This window comes from Equus asinus, chromosome 1 (assembly GCF_041296235.1).
Source record: "Equus asinus isolate D_3611 breed Donkey chromosome 1, EquAss-T2T_v2, whole genome shotgun sequence".
Classification (NCBI taxonomy): Eukaryota; Metazoa; Chordata; class Mammalia; order Perissodactyla; family Equidae; genus Equus; species Equus asinus.
This window is the reverse complement of record NC_091790.1, coordinates 161,682,633-161,705,188: the sequence shown is the minus strand read 5'-3', so window position 1 is coordinate 161,705,188 and position 22,556 is coordinate 161,682,633. Positions and strand designations below refer to the sequence as shown.

Sequence of the window (22,556 nt, the reverse complement as noted above, 5' to 3'; positions counted from 1 at the left end):
ATAACAATATGATTGTGAGATGCACCTTTGTAAAGGGAAGAAAATCCAGAAGGAAATGCGTATGCCTTAAATGCCATACTAATAAAACAATAAAAATCCAAATTTATATATCTGTGTGTGTATACATATGTACACACATATACGTGTAAGATATATGTGTGTGTATATATATATATGTGTGTGTGTGTGTGTAAATGGACTGAAGGTTATGTCCTCTCTAAATTCCCTTGTTGAAATCTTAGTGCCCAAGGTGATGATGGTACCTTCGGGATCATACCTTTGGGAGGTGATGGAGCCTTTGGGAGGTGATTGTGTCATGAGAGCAGAGCCCTCAAAAAGGGAAGTAGTGCCCTTATAAAAGAGACCCCAGAGAGCTCCCTTGCCCCTTCCACTGTGTGAGGACACAGAGAGAGGATGACCATCTATGATCCAGGAAGTGGGTTGAGCTTGGACTTCTAGCCTTCAGAACTGTGAGAAATAAATTTCTGTTATTTATAAGCCATCCAGTCTATGCTATTGTGTTACAGCAGCAGGAATGGACTAAGACTTTTTCTTCTTACTAAATTTTGGATAAGAACCCTCTACTAGCTTCATTTGTGCTCTATTTATATGACTACAAGTCCGTGCTCATGATTTAGATGGTTGCTCCTGTCATAATGAGAGGCTGGAAGGGACAGAGAAAGAACAATGTTGAGTGTGAGCAGGTAACAACTCTGTAAACATGAGCATCTTGAAATCCTAATCTATCTGTGACTTACATAAATATTATGTTGTGTTAATGGGGGTAGGGGAAATAGGTGGCTACTAGAGGGTCAACCTGCTAGAAATTAAATTGTAGTATATTTTTCTCTTCTTTAATGAGAAACACTCCCAGCTACCCTACAATATAGACTAGGATAGGAAGTCTTCTGGGAGGAGTGTGGTTGGAGTGTAGCCTTCTTATAATACAAGAAGCAGAGAGAAGAGCCTTATTTGTCCTCAGAGAAAAGACTGGATATGGGTCTGAAGAGTGGGTTGAAAGGAGAAAGCTGACTGTTGGTGGACGTACCGCTTGGATATCTAGAACCTATGTGAAAAATAGGCAATCTGTCTTTCCTTGAAGAACTAGCTGCTGCAGAAGAGTTCAAAGGAAAAAATAAACAAACAATCCACCTTCTTCTTAGGTGTTTTAGATCCAACCTTCAAGGACAGCTCAAGAGGGGCAGCAGCACCTCATCTCCTTGTAGAACTGTCTTCCACCAGCCTTAACTGTGCATGTGTCTGAGCAAAGACAGCCAGTAGAGACATGGTTCCAGAGGTGGTCCACCCAGCTCAAATTCCAACTACCTCGCCCGGAGGTCAAAGTAAAGAAAATGAAGTTTAGCTTTGTAGAATTATAATTTATGAACTTGATATTCATTGTCAGCCTCAAATAAAATGAAAGCTTAAAAATCAGAGGATATAAGTTTTTAATAGCTGAATCCTAGACAGATGGAGGAAAGTTTTGAGGAAATAACATCTTTGACCTAGCTGTTACTTCTTGTCACATACTTAAGGGTGAAGTATGGAAAATACTTACTAGTCACAGACCTGAATAAGACTTCTGCTTCTGGCAAGCTGTAGTAGTAGGAACTAGATTTTTCCTCCCCCCTGAAAAACTAAAAAACTGAACAAAGTATGTAAAAAACTGATTTCAAGAAAGTGGACATGAGGTGTTTAAAGATAGCAGTCCCTGAGAGGCAGGAACAAATAATGTGAGCCCTTTGATTACCCAGCTTCCTTTCTTGAGAGAGTTTACAGGCCTTAGTGTAGGGAGGGTGAAGCCAGGCTGACTCCTTAAGTCAAGGAGACAGAACTAAGAGCTGGAAATGCTGAGCCAGCTAGAGTTCACAGGGGAGAGTAGAAAGAGAAGAGAGTTGCACAAAGACAGAATTCTAGAGGGTCCCTCTGAGTATTCGGCTGAGTACTGATCAGCTTATGCCTGTGAGAAAACACTAAAGACTGGAGAAAGAACCACTGGAAAAGACTAGAAGGCGCAGTAGCCAACACTCACTCAGGCCTGGAATAGTGCAGGTTGCCACCAGCCAGATTCCAAAACTTCCCAGTTCACAGAGCATTGGCAGGGTAGAGTACTCAGAAGGGTCTTGCCTCAGGAGCGAGGGATAATTAGCCCTAGAATGAGCATTGTTCCTGCCTAACAAATATTAAAAGCAAGATGTGAAAGGATCAAACTGTTTCCAAGTAACACAACCGTGTCCCAGACGTAAGCTCAAGAATATTTATAAGAATACAGTAATATCTAGCACCCATAAGGTAAAATCCACAATATCTGCATTAGAAATATCAAGCATGCAAAGAAGCAGGAAAATATGACTCACAGTGAGGAGAAAAATCAATCAATTGGAACCAATCTAAAACTGACACAGATGTTAGAATTAGCAAACAAGGACATTAAAACACTTATTATGACTACAGCCCATATGTTCAAGAAGCTAGGAGAAAGTTTAAATAGATTAAGGGGAGATTGCAAGATATTAAAAAATATCCATATTGAAATTCTAAAGATGAAAACTACGCCTCAAGTAAAATTTATACCGGATGGGATTAATAGCATTTTAGAGATTGCAAAAGAAAAGATTAGTGAAATTGAAGACATAGCCATAGAAACTATCTCAAATAAAAGATAGAGATGAACAAAAAAGAATTTAAGGGGCTGACCCAGTGGAGCAGCAGTTAAGTTTGCATGTTCCACTTCAACGGCCTGGGGATCACCAGTTTGGATCCCAGGCATGGACCTAGGCACCACTCATCAAGCCATGCTGTGGCAGGCGTCCCACATATAAAATAGAGGAAGATGGGCACAGATGTTAGCTCATGGCTAATCTTCCTCAAAAAAAAAAAAAATCAAAAGAGCATCACTGAGCAGTGGGGCAACTCTAAATAGCTGCATATATAAGAAATTGGAATATTCCAAAGAAGAGGGGAGCATTGGAAAAAATATTTCAAAGAAAAGTTTGCTTCAAGAAGCTCAACAAACCCCCACCACAAGAAATATGAAGAAAACTATACCAAGGTACATCAAAATGAAATTACCCAACACCGATGATACAGAGAAAAATCTTAAAATCAGTCAGAGAAAAAAGACACATTACCCACAGAGATGATAAGGGTAAGGAAGACAGCAGAATTCCCATTAGAAATATTCTGAGCAAGAAGACATCTTTAGAAGCAGTAACATCTTTAAAGTAATGAAAAAACAAACCTATGGGTAAGTTTTAAAGATTTTATAATCTAAATCTTTCTAAAAGATAATTGACTATTTAAACAAAAATAATAACAATGTAGTGTGGGATTTCTAACAAAGACTTAGTAAAAAACAAAAACAAAAAGAACCTATTATAAAATTGAATGGTTTGTATGGAAGGAACTGCCTGTGAGATTTTCCTTTAATTAGGATACAAAATTTTTTTTTTTTTTTTTTTTGGTGAGGAAGATTCACCCAGAGCTAACATCCATTGCCAATTGTCCTCTTTTTTTTTTTTTTTTCGCTTGAGGAAGATTTGCCCTGAGCTAACATCTGTGCCAATCTTCCTCTACTTTGTATGTGGGATGCCTCCACAACAAGGTTGTTGAGTGGAGCAGGTCCACACCCTGGATCCGAACCCGAGAACCTGGGCTGCCAAAGCGGAGCACGTGGAACTTTAAACACCTGGCCCTGGGGCCAGCTCCTGATGCACAATTTTTATACAGTCTTTAATCTGGGTAACAGAATGCTTGCTTACTTGTTGTCAAAGGAAATAGTGTATACTCCTTATATATTTATTATAGGAAATTTAGTTGTATAATATTTAAATTGTGTAATATTTACAGAATATTGTGTAACATTTAAAACTTCGTTGCTCTTGTTATAATCAACTCAGCCAACATTAGAACTCTTCAGATCCTTTTAGAGTTAGAAAAAAAAATCACCTATTTTCCTCTGTATCTCAACTATGGGTACAAAATAAATGATAATTATGGCAGAAACCTCTCAAAAGCACAATGCAGAATTTCAAATATTTTTTTCAGTACTATGCAAAGGGGCTTAGCCCCTTTGGCTGAAGCCCCTAGAACACTGGTAACCCTATACAGTGGGCAGCCCATCCTCAAGAATTTTCCACACAAACCTCCTGCTCCAAGTTCCCTTTACATGCTTCAGGTCCCACCAGAGCCTGTTTCTACTCAGCCCCCAGAGCCGTCTGCAGTAGACAGAGCACATGGATAGGAAAGAGCAAGACAGGACTAACTTCCACCCTCACTCCCCATCCCAATACCATATAAACATTAGGGAACCCAAAGATACTCAACAGGAGGCCTGAACCTTGCTGAAGGATAGACAAAACAGACTCTGGAAGCTTTTGCTCTTTCTATATGTTTCAGTGCAAGATTTGCACCACAAGCTGTGAAGGACTCCTGGTCTATCATTGTTCTTTAAACTTTCCAGATAATCTCTAAGCAATTACTATTCTGGAATATAAACTGTCTATAAAATGGTTGCTATTCCTCTCCTTACAACTCTAAGATGAAATTCTATGTTAGAGTACTAGAACCAAATTGTATGTCAGAGCCCATTCGTCCATATGCTGGTTGGTCCATATCAATATGGTCCAAATGAAAATAAACCACCACACACATAAAAGGTCCCTAAAGGTATAAATAGTAACTTAATCTAAAAGGGGTCTATTTGTATTCGAGTTGTTACTTTTAGTTACCTGCACTTGTGTAAAACACAAAAAAATGAAAACAAAGAAAAATAACCTCTGAAACTCATTTAAGAGAATTTGTGAAACAACTGGATTTTGAGAGCCTCTCTGATGGTGAGATCAGATGGTGGAATTGGGCAGCGTTCTCTCAGGAGTAAAGGCTTATTTATCCTGTGTGTTAGAAGTCAAACACTTGCAATTGAACCACTTTGAGAGTCACCAAGCAAAATGTGGGCCCATTTACAGAGGTTTTATTTTCTTCAGGAGGCTAAAAATCTCTCCTGCCTATAAACCACTTTTTCAGCAACTAGATGATAAACATCTTGAAATTGGGTTTGCAAATTCTAAATATTCTCTTAGGGATGTAGGAATTAAATGATACGAGGACCAGAAATTGCCTAGCCCAGGATAGCTATGATAGATGATTAAAAAACAGACAAGTACAAATGTGCATTGTTTATCGTCACTCCCATGCCCTCATACCTAATATGTGATATGAGGGAGAGCTTGACCTAGAGGAAGACAAGATGGCATCTGGAAAGAGTAATGGAGGTAGTACCGGCACTGCCAGGCCAAGTCAACCCAGTTCCTGAAACTATCTAGGCCAAGACTAAGGGAACTTTAGAGCCTCATCACCTCCAATGGGATTTTCCCTAGGCACTTAATACGCCCAAGGAGCCATATCTCTTCCTTACTCCACTGGATTGGGGCCTTGACTTCCCACCTTACCCTTACCATCCTTTTCCCTTAGCTACATCTTAGCATGCAAACTCTCCACTACATGGTGGATCTTTTTCCAAACCACCACCAATCCCTACATGACTCTGTTGTGCTCCTTTAGACTGCTGGTTTCCCTACTCTGTCAATCCTATAGCTAGAGGGGACTAACTGGTCTACAACGTACGTTACTGAGAACCAATTAGGCCTCATAACTGAGTCTTCTTGATAACTGGAGCCAGATCTACTGGGTTCAGATTCTGACTCTCCTACTTACTAGTTGGTGATCTTGGGCATGCGACTTATCCTCTCTGAGTCTGTTTCCTCGTGGGAAAAAGAATGAGTACGGTCATATGCTACTTGTGGGGTTGCAATGAAGATAATGTCCAATAATATATACATGAAGACTTTACACACTTGTAAAAGATGATACAATTATCTATACAATTTTTGTTGCAGAACATCATCTTAATATTGTTACCTATTAGAACTCCATCACTATTAATATCATTATTAAATATGATCAATGAGTATGATTAACAGACATTTGGTCCTATCCAAAACATCCATAAGACATTTGGTCTATGCCCAAAGGTTCTTGATATTTTCTCCTATCCAAAACATTTGTAAGCCATTTGGTCAAAAGACATTTGGTACAGAAGACATTTGGTCCATTAGACATTTGGTCCATGCCAAAATGTCCTTGACATTTGGTCTTGTCTCAAATGTCCATGAGCATATTTGGCCCATGCCAAATGGTTTTCAACAGGACCAAATATCAAGGACCTTTTGGCCCGGACCAAATGTCTCCATGAACGTTTTGGACAGAACCGAAGATGACCAGATCCTAAGGACCTTTGGCATGGACCAAATGTCTGATGGATGTTTTGGACAGGACCAAATGTCCTGCAAGAATGCGGATCACTATTAATATTTATTAGAAATTACCTTTTATAGCCCATGTCTGTCTTCACAGAGTTAGACGTTACCCTCCCAATTAGGTAGACCCCCCGTGGGCAGGACTTCTCCACTGTCTTATAGGTTTGAAACATTTCTGCCTGGAAGAGAGATGCCTCAGGCATTTTGTCCTAACAATCGCCAGGTGGCAGCATTACACCAACCACAGCACAAAGGAGCCAGGGGCCTGCCAAGAGTCTCTGGAATGGCTAAAAACAGAAAAAGTCAACCTTCTCAAGGGCTGCTTTTCTGAGCCGGGTTGGTAATCAAAGTTTCTGAATCCTAAGTGGTAAGTTTTATGTAGTTAAAGTGGAAAGTTAAGTATGCAGTCGGAGTTCCTACAGGTTCAGGGAAAATAAAGGGCTGTGGAATTGAAACATAAATGAAGGGAGGGCAAAAAAGAAAAGGAGTCTTTAGGGGCATGATGTAAGCTAGAGTTGTATAGAGCAAAAGAAATGGTTCAACCTCAGACTGTTGGGATTTGCCATCTTCATTGATCTATTCTACTTTACCTATTTCTTTGCCAAGTTCTTCTCTCTTCTGTCCCCCAATGGTAGACAATGCTGTGACAGCCCTGTGGTGAAGTTGAGTCATAGGACTAAATTATCTTCGAAGTGGACTGAACATTACAGGTTATGCAAACTCAAACGCCTTTACGAGCTGGGTGGGTAGCATGGGCCTGTGAAGCAGCCAGGATTTAGACAATAGGGAGCAGTGTGGATTGTTTGGACTTGAGAGTGTGTGTTCCCCAAAGACATTTAAAAAAATTAATTTTAAATATTTGATAGAACAAACAAAACCGCTCTATGGGCCACAGTCAGTTCACAGGCCCTCAGGTTGGAAGTCAGGGTGATGCCACCTACCATCCAATGCAGAAATCCCTTCCAGAATATTCCTTATAGATGGCCATCTAGCTAGTGTTTATACACTTGTGGTGACAGAGATCTACTCCTATGTAGTCAGAATATCATACTGTTTAGAAAATGCTTCTTTATGTTGAGCCAAATCTCCTTAGCATTTTCCATTTGTTGGTCATAGTTCTGCTCTGTGGGGTAATAGAGAACATATCTATCCCCTTTTCCTCAAGACAACTCTCTGGGCCTCTCCAGGCCTTTTCTCCTCAGCTGAAATTTCCCCAGATCCTTTAAATCAGCCCTCACAGAGTAGGGTCTCCAGGCCACTTGTGTCTTGTACTTTTGAATAAGTTTTACTTAATGTTTGCTGTAACCCAGCACCCAGAGCCAGATTCAGTAGTTGACACATCCTCTGACCAGCATGGAACAGAGGAGGGCAGCTCTTTTCCTGCTTCTGGATATTTCACTTCTATACACACAGTTTAAGTTCGCATTAGTCCGGTCAGAAGTCATTCCCAGTGTTAGGTTACACTGACGGCAGTGTCTATTTTGACATCAAGAAACAGATGTTTTTAACCTAAATGAATGATTTAATTTGCATCCTTTGAAACTTGATCTAGCTAATTCGGGATCACAGTTCCATCCTGTCAAGGATAATTTTGAGCTTTGTTCTGAAATCTATTTGTATTGTCTATGGCTTTGAAACACATTCTTTCTGCGGGCCAAGTCACTGTGAATATTCTGAAGAGAACAGGCGAGTGAGGTAGACCCTAGGGGTGCTCTGCTGCAAACCTCCACTCTTTCCTTTAAGAAACGTTCACTGGGCCCCTGCGGGGTCCTACACTGTTCTAGAAACTCCATGGACAGCGTCAACAAAGGCACCTGCCCTCGCAGAACTTATATTTATCTTGACTTGGATCCTAGAACTGAAGAAAGCCTGGGAAACTTCATGACTGTGGCAGAGATTCCTGAAGCCATTTGATTCTTCCTTCTGTGTCAGAAGCCTTGGGCAGAGGAGTTTCTGTCCTATAGAGTTGTCTACATAATGATTTGATAACTTCCATTAGTGCCCTGCTGACATTTTGGTCTCAATCTCTTTCTTACAACCTGAGAAGTCTTCCTTTTTTTCTTTTTTTTACTGCTCCAGCTTTAGCAGTTTCTCCCTTGCTCTTTAGTCAGAATAACCCTTTTTCATCATAAAAACAAAAAGCAGCTGCTTCTCTAAAATTAACTTCTCTTTGGCTTAATACCATTAACGGGTTTTCCCCATTATAGATGTAATACATGGTGGTGAATAAAATTTGGAAAATGAAAAAATATAAATAAGAAAATAAAAATCATATAAAATCTAACCAAACAGGAAAACTACTATATATTTCAATCCAGTACATTCTCTCTGTGCATATGTGTGTGTTTTTTAAACTAATAATCACAACACACACAATTTATATTCTGCTTCTTTTCACATAATATATTATGAATTTTTCTCCATCAAAAATTTCTTTGATTTGTTTGTGTGTGCACGTGTGTGTGTTTGTGAGCACATACATTTCCCTTTCAGATTTTTGTATCATGATTATGCTGCTGTGTAAAAAATAACTGGATAGGTTTTTCTCTTTTTTTCTATGCTCTCAAGTAGCTTGTAAAACTTAGGTAGTATTACTTTCTTAAACTTTTAAAAGAACTCAGCCTTACAACTACCAACCATGTATATTTTAAAAGATAAAATTCTTCAGCAACATTTAATTTCTTCAATAGTTACAGATATTTTAGGATTCCTACTTTTTGATTTAACAGTAATACTTTTTTTACACTTATTTTCTAGTCATCAGTAAAATAATTCATTTATTTTTATTCCATATTCTCTAAAAAGAGAAAAGACTATGTCTCTGCCTCTTATTATAGCTTTGGCCTTATTTCATAAATTTTTGTGTGTACTTCTTTTTTTGAGTTTCACTAATAGAAATATTGTAATTCTGTTTTCTTTTTGTTAGCATACTTTTTGTTATATTTTTGCTCATTCATTCTACTTTTAACTTTTCTTTGATTCTTTTAAATGTGGATAACATTTTAAAATAACTTTTGAGTCTTTTTCATTGTTAGATGCATTTATTCCATCTATAACTATTTTCATAAGATATGCATTTGGTTTTATTGTTTTTATTTTTACAACTGTGACTGATGTAATAAATATGCGGAATACTTGAAAGTCCTCCCCCTTGTTCTGAAAATAGGCTTCACTAATAGTCCATGACAGTCTTTTCTGCTGAGCTGGGATTCAGCTTCAGAATATTTATCAGTTCAACATTACTAATGGCTAACACCAACCAATGAGAATTGGGACACAAGTTATAATCTATATTTGCTATCCTACTGTTACATTAATAAAGACCATAACTTCGCATTTAAGCAGAGGAACTGATTTTGAAATGCATCATAAATAGCTATCTCAGAGACTTAAATGAGGATTAAAGGAGATAATGTAAATACTTAGCATAGTGCCTGGCCTCAATATTTGGCAGAATTATTAATATAATTAATTTCTAATATTTATTCTTTCATCAAGTGGACTATATTTTCTTTGATTGCTTTTTTTTCTTCTGGTAATTCAGAAGGCATACAGTGTGTTTTAAAATGTAATTAGTGGTAACTTGAAAAATACAAACATATTTCAAACTGCAATTATCAACATCAAGAATTAAGCTATCTATTGACTCCCCAATTAATCAATATTGGTCCACAATTTTATTTCCTTGTACATTCTGCTTTCTATGATATGATCTAGGATTTTAGATCCAGAATGTTGTTGTTAAATTATTTTTTCCTGTTTCCTTTCTTTTAAGAATTTTCATGATATTTGTATCATGCCCATATAATTTACGATTCCTGAAACTTTGCCTTGCCTGTCCTCTTAAATAGAACTTCCTCATTCGCTAAGCTGGTGTACATCTTTGACATTTCTTTTTCAGAAAGAAAATATGAGTGCTCTACTTTCTGAGACTTTGCTTATCTGAATTGTTGCTTCACAAATATGTGACAAGCTGAAAGGGAAAAGAATTTTTGAGCTGCAAAATTTCCACTTTAAAATGATGCTGATGTGCACCCACTATCTTCTGGCATCTAATAAGAGGATGTTTGTTGAGAGGTAAGTGAGCATGAAAAACCATCTCTATTGGTCCCATGGTCTGACCGTTGTATTTTTAAATATGCAAGTCACATTGCTTCCTCTGACATCTTTTCAATACCATTTTCTTAAAAATTGTCATATCAACATACAACCTTAACAATTATTGAAAAGGACACTGTAGAGTAACATATTCACAGGGAGTGACTTAGTGGTATCTCTCTCTGCTCCTTCCTCTCCTACAGGCTATGTTTCTACCCACAGGAGAAAAGAGGCCAGTGTGCCTAGAGCTAAGTGGCATGAAGTATCAGGGGTTTGGCCATTCAGAATCTTGGAATGAAACAAGTTTAATCCAATTAAATAGTTCTAAAACAGAACATTTATATGAATCTATAAAGATTGTATTGTTTCAATACACGTATCTTCCTTGTCCACATCGACACTTATTTATTAGATATTCCTGAGACAAAAAGAAAGGGCAGAGATCCAATTTTTAATAGCAAACCTGCATTCGTTGTCTTGGAAGAATGTAGTGACAAATTTTAATTTAGATCCAGCACTTATCTCATATTTAAAATAGAAGAATAGAAGTTTCCGGGGTGAAATGAACAATGATTCCACCACCATTTGAGACAATAGATGGATTGCAAATTTTGTAATACTAATTTCTTTGGAGCTTTTAATTTCTGTACTGATTTCTATAAGTTCTACAGACAAGGAGTCCAAGTGTTTTTTCTCTTGTGAAGCTGTCTGGGAGCAAACGTTATTTTTGCTTGACTATCCTTGCTTAACTAGTTAATTGGTAGGTTACGTCAAATGCTCAGAGAGTAGGAGGCAGTCGTCCTTTTACATGGCAGCCTACTTCATCAAAAGTAACACTCCAGGATGGAAAAGGAAAAAAAGAAAATTTGGAATCACCAAGCTGGAGAACTAATATTTTGGCAAAGAATCAGGCTTATGATTTTCCTCCAGCTGCATTCTAGGGGACAGCCGTGGGCCTCACGGCTGCGTGAGAGACAAAGGGGAACTCTCAGCGAAGCCAGGTGTTTGTTAGTTGTTCTCCACGTGCCCTTCCTTGCCTCCAGTGCCCCTACTCCAGTCATTCTCTGCTCTGTCTGCTCCAGGCTTTTGCTTGTGTTCAGTCAATGGGAGGCGCCAGTAGGAGAAGCAGATTGAAGGGCAGGAGAAAGAGCATGGAGTGTTTATTGACCACCACCTCCTTCTGGGTACCTTTTGAAAATGACTGCATTCCTTTAAGTTAAGAGCTCCTAGTGAGGCATTTTTCCTCTAAGGCTTCAACTTTTACCAGGCTCCAGTAACATGACTCTTCCCCTCTGTTTTTCAGACCTATTGGTGATCATGGCTTTCCACTCTTGCTAGCCTTCGGGTGCTTCCCCATCACTGGATTCATTCCTTGAATCCAGCCAACTTCAGTAAATGGTCCCTTTTCAAAACTCTTTTCATTTCAACCCTTTGAATATGCTGTCTCTTTCCTGCCTGAGTGATATCCAGTATAATCAACCAGACAACTAAAAATGACCCGCCATGTTTAACCTAGTTTTCACATAGCATTGTATCTTGTCATTTTAATTCTGATTAATCTGTTTTTCAATATAAAGGAGGTTTGAGTTTTAGGGACTGCAACTCACTCAAACTTGGAGGAAAGATGGACAGAGGATGGAGGCATTGTCCTCCATATCTGTCATATTTAACCACTTTCATCACTTTGTCCTGTTCATGTTGATGATTCTCTAATGAGTATATTTTGTGCCACATTTTGGGTTTTCTTTGCACGACTAACGTTATTTTTTACTGCTTCCAAGTTATTTTAAATTCTGATAAAAGTTATTCAATATATAGGCTCATTCATTTGACAACAACCATTTGCTGATTGGCTACTCTGTGCCAGGCACCGGATGGACAACAGGGAGACTCAAAAGCCACAGACGAGGCTTTGAGGAGCTAGGCTAGTGGACAAGTCACAGATTAAAGATAAAATAAATGGTAAAGAAAAGTACTAAGACTGCCTTTTAATTTAATTTGATAGCAATGAAAAATACTCCAGAACATCTTCCCCAATATATGTGTTTTAGAAACAAATAATTCACAAGGTATGCCTCGTAAGCAATGAGATAACATAAAATAATCCTAAAACCAATGACTAGCCACTCTCTAGAAGAAAGCTCGCTATATGTATTTGTTCATTCCACAAATATGTATCTACTGAGAGCTTATTGTGTGTTAGGCAACGTGCTAGATTCAGGCGACACATGGTGAATAAGACAATGACTCTCTTCTCCAAAAGTTCACAGTCTCATGTCCTGAGAATGAACTTGGAGGATGTCAGTAGCCTTTACAAAGAGTAAAACTGCCTTGTAACACAAGTCTTTGGGCACATTTAAAACTAAGTCCCTTTATCTGGGGCTCCAGCAGCATTGTCTTCTCCTGGTTTCACAGACATGTGAAAACTGTTTGGATTCAAATGCTAAAAACTATTCAGAAGAGAAATCTTAAATACCTACTACAGGGGAAAAAATCAGATCAAGCTGTTGTATCCATCTTTGTGATATTCATGACAGCAAAGGGAAGTGTGATGGCAAAGGAAAAGGACAATCATGGATCTATGAATAGCAAAACACAAACAAAAGTATATTAGAACGGATTTCTACCTATTAGACCAGATTAGTGATGGCAATTTAAAATGTTATCAGTGGCAGTGGTCAGAACATAAGGTAATACACCCAAACTTACAGCGTGATCGTGGGCATAAGATGGCATATTTCAAGTTGACTTTTCAAAAGGAGTTATACGGTTGGCCTAATTTCAAACAAGCAATTTTAATATCTTTAGTCACACAAAATATACTCCATTGCTTTATGCGATGTTATGATTCTTTTTTCTGGACTTTGCTCTTACAAAAGGAAAACCAGAAGATGCATGCACAGTAACAGATTTTGAGGCTGAATTCTTTTTTCTTAGTAGAACATGTTTTTGCCAAGTTTACAACCCACTTGAACTTCTGTCTGTTCTTTGATTTTAGAATCAACTTGGGCCCCTTTTAACATTGGAAAAATCACAGATTTAGCATAGAAAAAGAAGTCTTCACAAAGTTTACTGAAATTTGTATAATCACCAAATATCCGTTAATAAGAAGGTTCTTCACCTTCTTATTGACATTCAGTGTAGCTAAATCTGAAAGTTAGTGTTTTAATTTTAGATGAGATCATTTTATTTTGATTAAACATTTATAACATAACTTTATAAAGGAAAATATTTTTTTTAACTGTTTAAAGAACATGCTTTTAAAAAAGTCTACTTGATCATTTGTGTCCTCAACATACATATATGTGAGTGTTTGCTATGTGCCAGGTACTGAGGTAAATTCTGGGGATTGAAGAGAAATCAGACATTAGTGATAACTTCAAAATGCTTTGTGTAGTGGAGTTACCTGCTTAAACTTAGCTTTATACATATAGTTTAAACGAAGAATAAGCTAGGAACATGTTACACAGAGAATTGGTTAATCATAAAATAACCAGAATTGGAGATTCAGAACTGAGAATCTCCAGAATGGGTCTGGATTTGTCACTAATTATCATTGGCACTTGGAGCAAATCACTAACCTCATGGGCCTTTCTTTCCTCATATGTAAAGCATGAGGGTTAGCGTAGAATGTAGTCATTAAGCCTTCCATTTTACAATGACAAGAATTTGATCACCTGAAAATAACCATAAACCCACTCCCACCCCTAAATATCTAACACAAGTATGCATACTGGCTCAACATGGTTCACCAAAGCCTACGGAGACATAGAAAGAAAACCTTGCCTGTATTTACAAAGAAAAGGAAGGGGGACTAAATCTATTTTAAAAAACTAATAAAATATTATGTCAATATATACAGAATAAAGGTAATATGAGTATATTTTAGAAATTTGAAGATGACAAAGATAAACACAGAATCAGGGAAGAGAGAAGAAAGGTATTTCCTCCCTCAGACATCCTATAAGGTGAGAGCAATCAGGTCTTAGAGAGTGAGTTCTGAAATGCTTTGTGTCACCCACGTCCTCATGATATGTGTGATAAGCTGTATTATCAATTTTGGCTTCTAACAGAATGCAATCTGCATCAGAAAAGCACATTTTATAATAAAGATGTATCCATTAGGTTGTTTGCAGCATGGAACTTGGGCAGGACACGCCATTTGGAGGCAGAGAGATCTGGGTTTTTGTCCTGATGCCAGCACTTGCCAGCTGGATGAACTTGAGCAAGTTAGTTAACTTTTGAGTCTTGGCTTCCTCATTCACAAATTAGAAATAATTGTAGGTAACTCTTAATACTCAACTATAATTATGGCATTCTACATTGCAACCCAATTAAGGAAGGGAAATTTCTAAAATCTGCTTTTCACCCTCTTTGGTTCCTTTTTGCTTTCTTGGCTCAAGACTTTTCTAACATAATCTCTACATTTTCTAAGGAGAAGAGCCTCCTGGAGGCATTTGTCTTGGGATTGGGCTACGGATCAGCAAAGAAACATTCTGTACCTTCCATTTCTTGGTGAAAAGATTTGTGAAACTTAGATACCAACACCCAGATACCTCTAGCAGCGTTATGTAGCAGAAGAAATGGACATGAGAGGGATCCCCCAAAGAATAATGTAAACTGGCCCTCTTTGCATTTTCCCATGAACAGCCTTAATTCTTTGTTACGGGGTATTCGTCATATTGCGGGGGAGAGGGGCAGACGGGGTGGTGATTGAAGAGCTATACATACAGTAGAAAGGATCTTAATTTTGGAGAAATGGTTACACTTTTGATCTGGGTACAGACTTTACAGTCCTTGCTCCCTTAACACTAATGGGTACCAATAGGGCATAACATTGCCTCAGAGTCTATGTAGATGGGCTTCTGTCTTCTCCAGGCTCCCTTAGGATCTCACAGAGGCCACAACTATCAGGAAATGTCTGAAGAGTGTGTACGACTTCTCTAACAAGAATAAATATGTGTGCTTCTGGAATTCTTTCCCTACTGTTTCCCTTGCTACAAATAGGACAGAGACTTTATTTTATTTTATTTTTTTTGCTGCAGTGATTTGCAGCATTAGAAGTAAATTTAAGCACCTTTCTTAGGAAGAAGTAAAATATTCTCTTCTGAAATTAAAATATTTTGTCTCCATTCTCTCAATCAAATTTACTGAACTTGTTTTAGGTAGAGTAGTGGCCCCAAAGTGCTGTGGGAGCTGAAGGGGGGCACAAATATAAACCAGAAAATTACAAGAGAGAATGGGGTTTTTTTCCGTTAAAAGATGGGACATTGAGTTGTCTGGAAGGGAAGGAACTTGTCTAAAGAGCAACTGTTAATGGAGAAGACCAATCAGAATGTGTTTCCTCTGAAGTCTCTCTATCTGAACTCTGTGATTTCCACTTAGAAGGAAGTTTTCTTCACAAAAAGCAAGATGGTTTTGATTTTATCCTGATACACATTTTCTGTTAATTATACTGTTGGAGATATTTGGTTACTATTTCAATATCCCTCCTGCCTAACTTAGAAATGCTTTATACTGCATAGAGGTAGGATATCTTTGCCAATCTAAAACTTAAAGCTAATTTTATTATAGGTTATCAGTGAAATACTTGACATTGAGAAACTCCTTTACATTAATCACTCTCTCTGCAAAGGTCTATCACTTTTTAATTGTTGGTGTTATCTCCATTCTAATTAGAGCAGTGCTTCGAATCTACTGAGGTTATAGGATTAATCATAGGATCTTCCCTTCTCCAGGAGTTTCTTCCTGAAAGATGCCGATGTTTTAAAAATTGAATAAGTTGATAGACAAATCGTGCTGGGACAAGCACACCTACCCCTGATGTGCAGCCATCTCTGGGGTAGCTCCCTCCAGCTGTTTACCACCTCACAGTGGTGCCTAGGAGCAGTTGGTTAAAAAGGAAAGAAGAATGCCACTTGAAATATAAGCAACAGGGGGTTTGAGGAAGAGAAGATATAATTATCTAGATTGGAATATGACCAGGACAACCACACCATATATGCAAACCACCAAGATTAAAATCATCCCTTTTATAAACGGAGCACTCAGCTTTGGAAAGGCAAAAAGAAGGCAAGAGACTTTTGGGAGTCTGACAATTGTTTGAAAGACAAGCTAATGTTTTTATTCTGCCAACATATGCATTTTAGAAAACTTTTTGGTCTTGGGTTTTTTTGTCTCATTCACTTGTGCATAATCTTCATGCTGTTTCTTGCTTTGGGCACAGAGGAAATCAGAAAAAAAGCCATTGAAAACTATTCTTCCAGCTATCTGGGGAATCTACTGTGTGATTTAAGATACTCACTATTTTCAAAGCTAAAATAACAGAGAGAGCCTGTGGAATCAACGAGATGATGAAAAAGTTAGATCTTTGTTGGTGCACGGAAGGATGTGTTCAAAAGTGTATTCCTTCCTCCTCTTTGTGGTCCCACTCACTACTCCCTTATTGTTTTTCTTGAGAATGCTTCCTAATAAATCACTTTAACACGAACCTTTTCCCTAGGTCCATTTCTGGGGAACCCAATCTAAGACAAATGGTAAGGATGATTCATAACTGAACTCTAGAACTTACATGTTAAAAAATCTAATTATGAAAAGCAAAAGGCCCAAATATGTAAATATTCATCACTAGGCCCTGAAGGGCTAGCCATAAATAGGATAAATGAAAAAAAAAGTAAATTAGTAAATTAACAATAATTTACATTTAAAAAATCAAGAAGAGCCACGATGAAACCATGACCAATTCAAGATAATGTTATTAATATATTGATAACAAACCATAATTCTTGAAAATGACAAGAATTCCAACAGTCCACATGTTTGTATGTATAGTAGGCATCTTGTAACATTATCAAAGCATGGTATAGCAGCCAGACCTCTTAAAAGAAAACTGAATTAGAATTCTCAGTAGCCTCTAACACTACTTGTATTAGTCCTTAATTAGTCACTTAGTATTACTAGTAGGAGTATTGATCATATCTGAAAATTAAAGTCTATACAATTACACATACTTTGCTCATAAGAATCAAAGATTTCTAGTTTTTTAATCAATCAATTTCTCATTTTGCTTGAAAGAGTACTAAGGACAATACATTGATAATCACTGATCATGCCTTCATGTCTTTGAAGACATGAAATGACAGAAGAGAATTTGCAAATGACTTTCAAAATGAATCCATAGTAATAACAGTAGTACTAATAGCTACTATTTACTGCTCACCATTATTGTCATGATGTTTTGTACATATTGACTCTAATCCTTACAACTGCCAAGTTGGGTAGATTTTATCATGCCCACGATGAAAATGGAAATATTGAGGTTTGTGGGCCTTAACTTACTGTAGGTCACACAAATAATACATGTGACCTGACCTTATGTTCATCCCTTTTCCATTAAAGTGCAAACATCAAATCTTTGGTTTTTCACCAGTCAGTCCTTTACCATGTCCAGGAAAAAATGAGAACATATTGGCAGAATGTGTTTAATGAACCTATATCACTTTATTTTCTAACGACTAAATTCTGGATTATGGTAACCTCTACAATTTTGTTAATCAGTATATACTTTCAAGAAGCCACCCATAGTCTCCTTAAGAAAATTAATATAAAATTAACCTTAACTAAGTTACATTATCAAGCCTACAGCTTATAGCTTACAAAGAAATACCCATCTAGTCCCTTGGTTGACGGTGATGGAAAACAGTAGCAATAGACCCCCAGTGAGGTGTAGTGTTAATTTCTGTCATTCTATTCCAGAGAACAAGAAAGGAAATTCCAGGATGCCTTGCAATTTGAAAGTATAAATGAACCTGTTGAGTTAGGAAATTATCTGACATTATCTTATTAGTTAATTAATTAATGCCATAAATATTTATCGAACACCCATTATGTACATTGGATGGTATAGGGAAGAAGTCTCTAAACTTTAAAATAGATGACTTCTGTGGCAAGTCACTTAACTCCTCTGAGCCAAAGTTCAGTATCTGAAACAAATGGATAAACCTGACTGTGCTATTTGAGCTATTGCACAGGTGACTGTAAGGAAAAGCATGTGAGCTAGAAAATGTTGAAGCTCCTATTAGTGGCAAGAATAATACAAGTGTAACTTAATGTCATCATGTTGTACAAAGAGCAATAAAGAGTTTGAAATAATGTCTGCATTTCTGAGAAGGCATCTTTCAAATTCAGGAAGCTCCAGAGTACTGTTAGTACATAGCAAAAATATAGACGTAACCACTGGAAATGAAACAGACTGCTGATCATATGGGATTTAAAAGAAAGTTGGCCTTAACCAAGAATATCTTTCCTCCTGGTGTGTCTTACTATCTGATATTCTATTAGTAAAAAATTTTTAATCCCTTGTTACTGAATAACAAAACAAATGTAGACTCTGGACTAAAATGATAGAATGAACATATATAATTTTTCCTTGCAAATATTCCACTAAAGCTGCAGTAAACGAGTGTGTTTTATTACAAAAGAGGTAAAGGAAGAGAGGTACTTTGGAAATAGTGGAAAAATAAACTCCCAGACTCCCTTACTCCATAAAAGCAACAAGAACACTGACAACAATTGTAGAAATTAACTTTTTCGGGACTCTAGAAATTAACCAAAGGCTTGCAACAATCTAAGGAACACTTATTTTTTTAAAAATAGCTAGATATAAATAAGAACAGTGAACCTTGTGTCATTTTGTCTTACCCTAATCCCATCATTCTTTCTCCAGCTTTGCATTAGCCTTAAAAGCCAGCAGCCTTGGAGCAATGATAGCTGTGAAAGTCAGCAGTCTTAGCAGTTACTGGAGGAAGCATAAAGGGTTTTAAAGTCCCAGGAAAGCCCTAGAGTCCAAGAAGGAGAACTGTCACTATTTGACCTGTCTGGAAGCTCTGTGGCAAAGCCCCATTCATTAGGCCTGTCTTTTTATAACCTGAATCACAGCTCCTTAACTGAGGAAAGCCATATCATCAGGGTATTTGTCAAAAACAATCAGTGGTAATTGTTTAACATTGCAGCTTCCTAAGATGGCAATATCAGTTGGGGCAAACCAGAAGCTGGCTAACACCCATAGAAGACTTGGAAAAGCTCTAATATATTCCTGTGTATCTAGAAGGCTGTACACATGTGCTGAGCTGTGTGCATGACCAGGAAAGATCTGAGAGGATCCTAATCTGTCACCTCTGGCTGACCTTGAGGCTCTGCAAAAGCAAGAAGTGAAGACTAATCTGAGTTATAAATAGTTGGATCATTGAAGGCATGCTCCAATATATGCACAGAAACCATCTGCAAAGGGTAGAAGACTTATTTATTCAAGGCACTTAAGGAAATCTCTGTCCAATCATTAACTGACCACTAAGCTATTAGAGACTTTAGTCTCAGTATCCAGAGACTTCACTGGCTACACATGACAGAGAATATAGACTTTGCAGAATTAACCCAGGAAAATCACTTTAAAACAAACAAAAAAGGCCCACAAAAAATAGAAACAATAACAGCAACAATAAATCACTATAAGAACAAACTATAGGGGGACAACTGAGTTCAAGAATTACCTTATTATATTATTTAAAATGTTCAGTTTAAAACAAAAAATTACAAGACATGCAAAGAAATATGAAAGTGTATTCCATACACAGGGAAAAAAGTCAATAAAAAGTGTTCTTCAGGAAGTTCAGATGTTGGATTCATTAGACAAAAACAATAAATCAGTCATTATAAGTGTATTCAAAGAGTTAAATGGTAGAGTAAATAATTAAGGGACTATAAGAACAATGTCTTATCAAATACAAAACATTAATAAAGGTAGCCATTATAAAAAGAACCAATAAAATTTGGAGGTTGAAGAGCACAAGAACTGAAATGAAAAATTCAGTGCAGGAACTCAACATCAAATTTGAGCTGGCAGAAAAAAGAATTAGCATCCATGAAAATAGGTTGATTGAAATTATCCAAGTTGGAAGAACAGATAGGAAAAAAATAAATAAAAATGAAAAAGCCTCAGAGACCTATGGAATAGATCAAAGGTACCAGCATACATAATGGGAGGCCTAGAAGAAGAAGATAAAAGGCATAAAGAATATTTCAAAAAATAATGGCCCAAAGCTTGCCAAATTTGATGAAAAACATTAATCTCCATAACTGAAAAGCTCAATGAACTCCAGGTCAGATAAGCTCAAGAGATCCACACTTAGAAACATGATAGTCAAACCATCAAAAGACAAACAAAGCGTCTTGAAACCAGCAAGAGAAAAATGACTCATCATATACAAGGGAAATTCAATAAAATTACCGCTAACTTCTCATGAGAAACCATGGAGACCAGAAGGCTATAGGATGACATATTCAAAGTACTGACAAAAAAAAAATGTCAAACAGGAATTCTATATCCAGTAAAACTATCCTTCAAAGATGAAAGACAATTAAGACATTCCCAGAAAAACAAAACTGAGAAAATTCATCACTACAGACCTGTCCTATAAGAAAAACTAATGCAAATCCTTCAGACTGTGAAAGAACATTAGCCAGTAACTCAGATCCATGTGAAGAAATAAACAACACCAGTAAAAGTAACTACATAGGTAAATATAAAGACAACAAAAGTGTATTTTTGCTTACAATAATTTTCTTTTCTTATCTGATTTAAAAGATAACAATAAAGCAATAATTATAAAACTGGGTTAATGGAATTATAATGTGTAAAGATGCAACTTGCATCTCAATAATACCACAAAGGAGGGAGGAGGGAATGGAACTATATCTGAGCAAAGTTTTTATATACTACTGAAATTAAGTTGATATTAATCCTAGCAGGAATGTTTTAAGATATTGCTGTCCTCAGGGCAACCACTGAGAAAGTAATTTAAAATATAATAAAAGAAACAAAGAGATAGCTAAAATGGCACACTAGAAAATACTATCTAACTAAAAAGAATGCAGTAATGAAGGAATAGAGGAATAAAAAAGATATAAGGCATATAAAACATATAGCAAAATGGCAGACATAAATCCTACCTTATCAATAATTACATTAAACTTAAATTGATTAAACACTTGAAACAAAAGAGATTGGAAAAATGGGAAAAATATAACCCAACTGTATGCAGTCTATATGAGATAGACTTTAGATTAAAGAAACAAATAGGTTGAAAGTAAAATGATGAAAAAAACTATACCATGCAAATAGTAACCACAGAGAGCTAGAGTGGCTATATATTATGTTATGTTTATGTTAAGACAAAAACTTTTACTAAAGATCTTTTATAATGGTAAAAGAGTCAATCCATCAGGAAGACAAAACAATTAAAAACACATATGTACCTAAAAACAGAGCCCTAAAATATATGAAACAAAAATTGACAGAATTGAACAGAGAAATAGACAATCCAACAATAATAGTTAGAGACTTCAACACTCTACCTTAAATAATGGATAGAACAGATACAAAACAGAAGACTTGAAAAACACTATGAACCAACTAGACCTTTGAAATATTTATAGAATACCACATTCTACAAAAGAATACACATTCTTTTCAAGTGTACATGGAACATTCTTCATGATAGACCATATGTTAGTCCATAAAATAAGCCACAATAAATTTAAAAAGATTGAAATCATATAAAATATATTTTCTGATTGCAATGGAATGAAATTAGAAATAAATAAGAGAAGGGTATTTGGGAAGTTTACAAATATGTGGAAATTAAATAACACACTCCTAAATAAGCAGTGGGTCAAAGAAGATATCACAGGGAAATTAGAATATACTACAAGGTGAATGAAAACCAAAACATTACATATCAAAATTTATGCGATAGAGCTAAAGCAGTTCTTCAAGGGAAATTTATATCTGTAAATGTCTATATTGAAAGAAAAAGTATCTCAAATCATTGACCTAATCTTACACCTTAAAACCCTGCAAAAAAGAAGAGCAAACAAAATGCAAAACAAATAGAAGCAAGAAAATACTAAAAATTAGAGATAAATGAAATAGGCAATAGAAAAACAATAGCAAGATAAAAACAAGTTGGTACTTTGAAAATTTCAACAAAACTGACAAACTTTAGCCAGACTGATCAAGAAAAAAGGGAGAAGACTCAATAAACCACAAATGAAAGAGGAGACATTATTATTAACCTTCCAGAA

General features: G+C 36.6%; 1 protein-coding gene across 1 annotated transcript in view; it reads right to left on the bottom strand.

Moving 5' to 3' along the window:
* ITPRID1 (ITPR interacting domain containing 1) overlaps positions 1–22,556 on the bottom strand; it is a 114,948-nt gene that overhangs the window by 13,493 nt on the left and 78,899 nt on the right. The window lies entirely within an intron of this gene.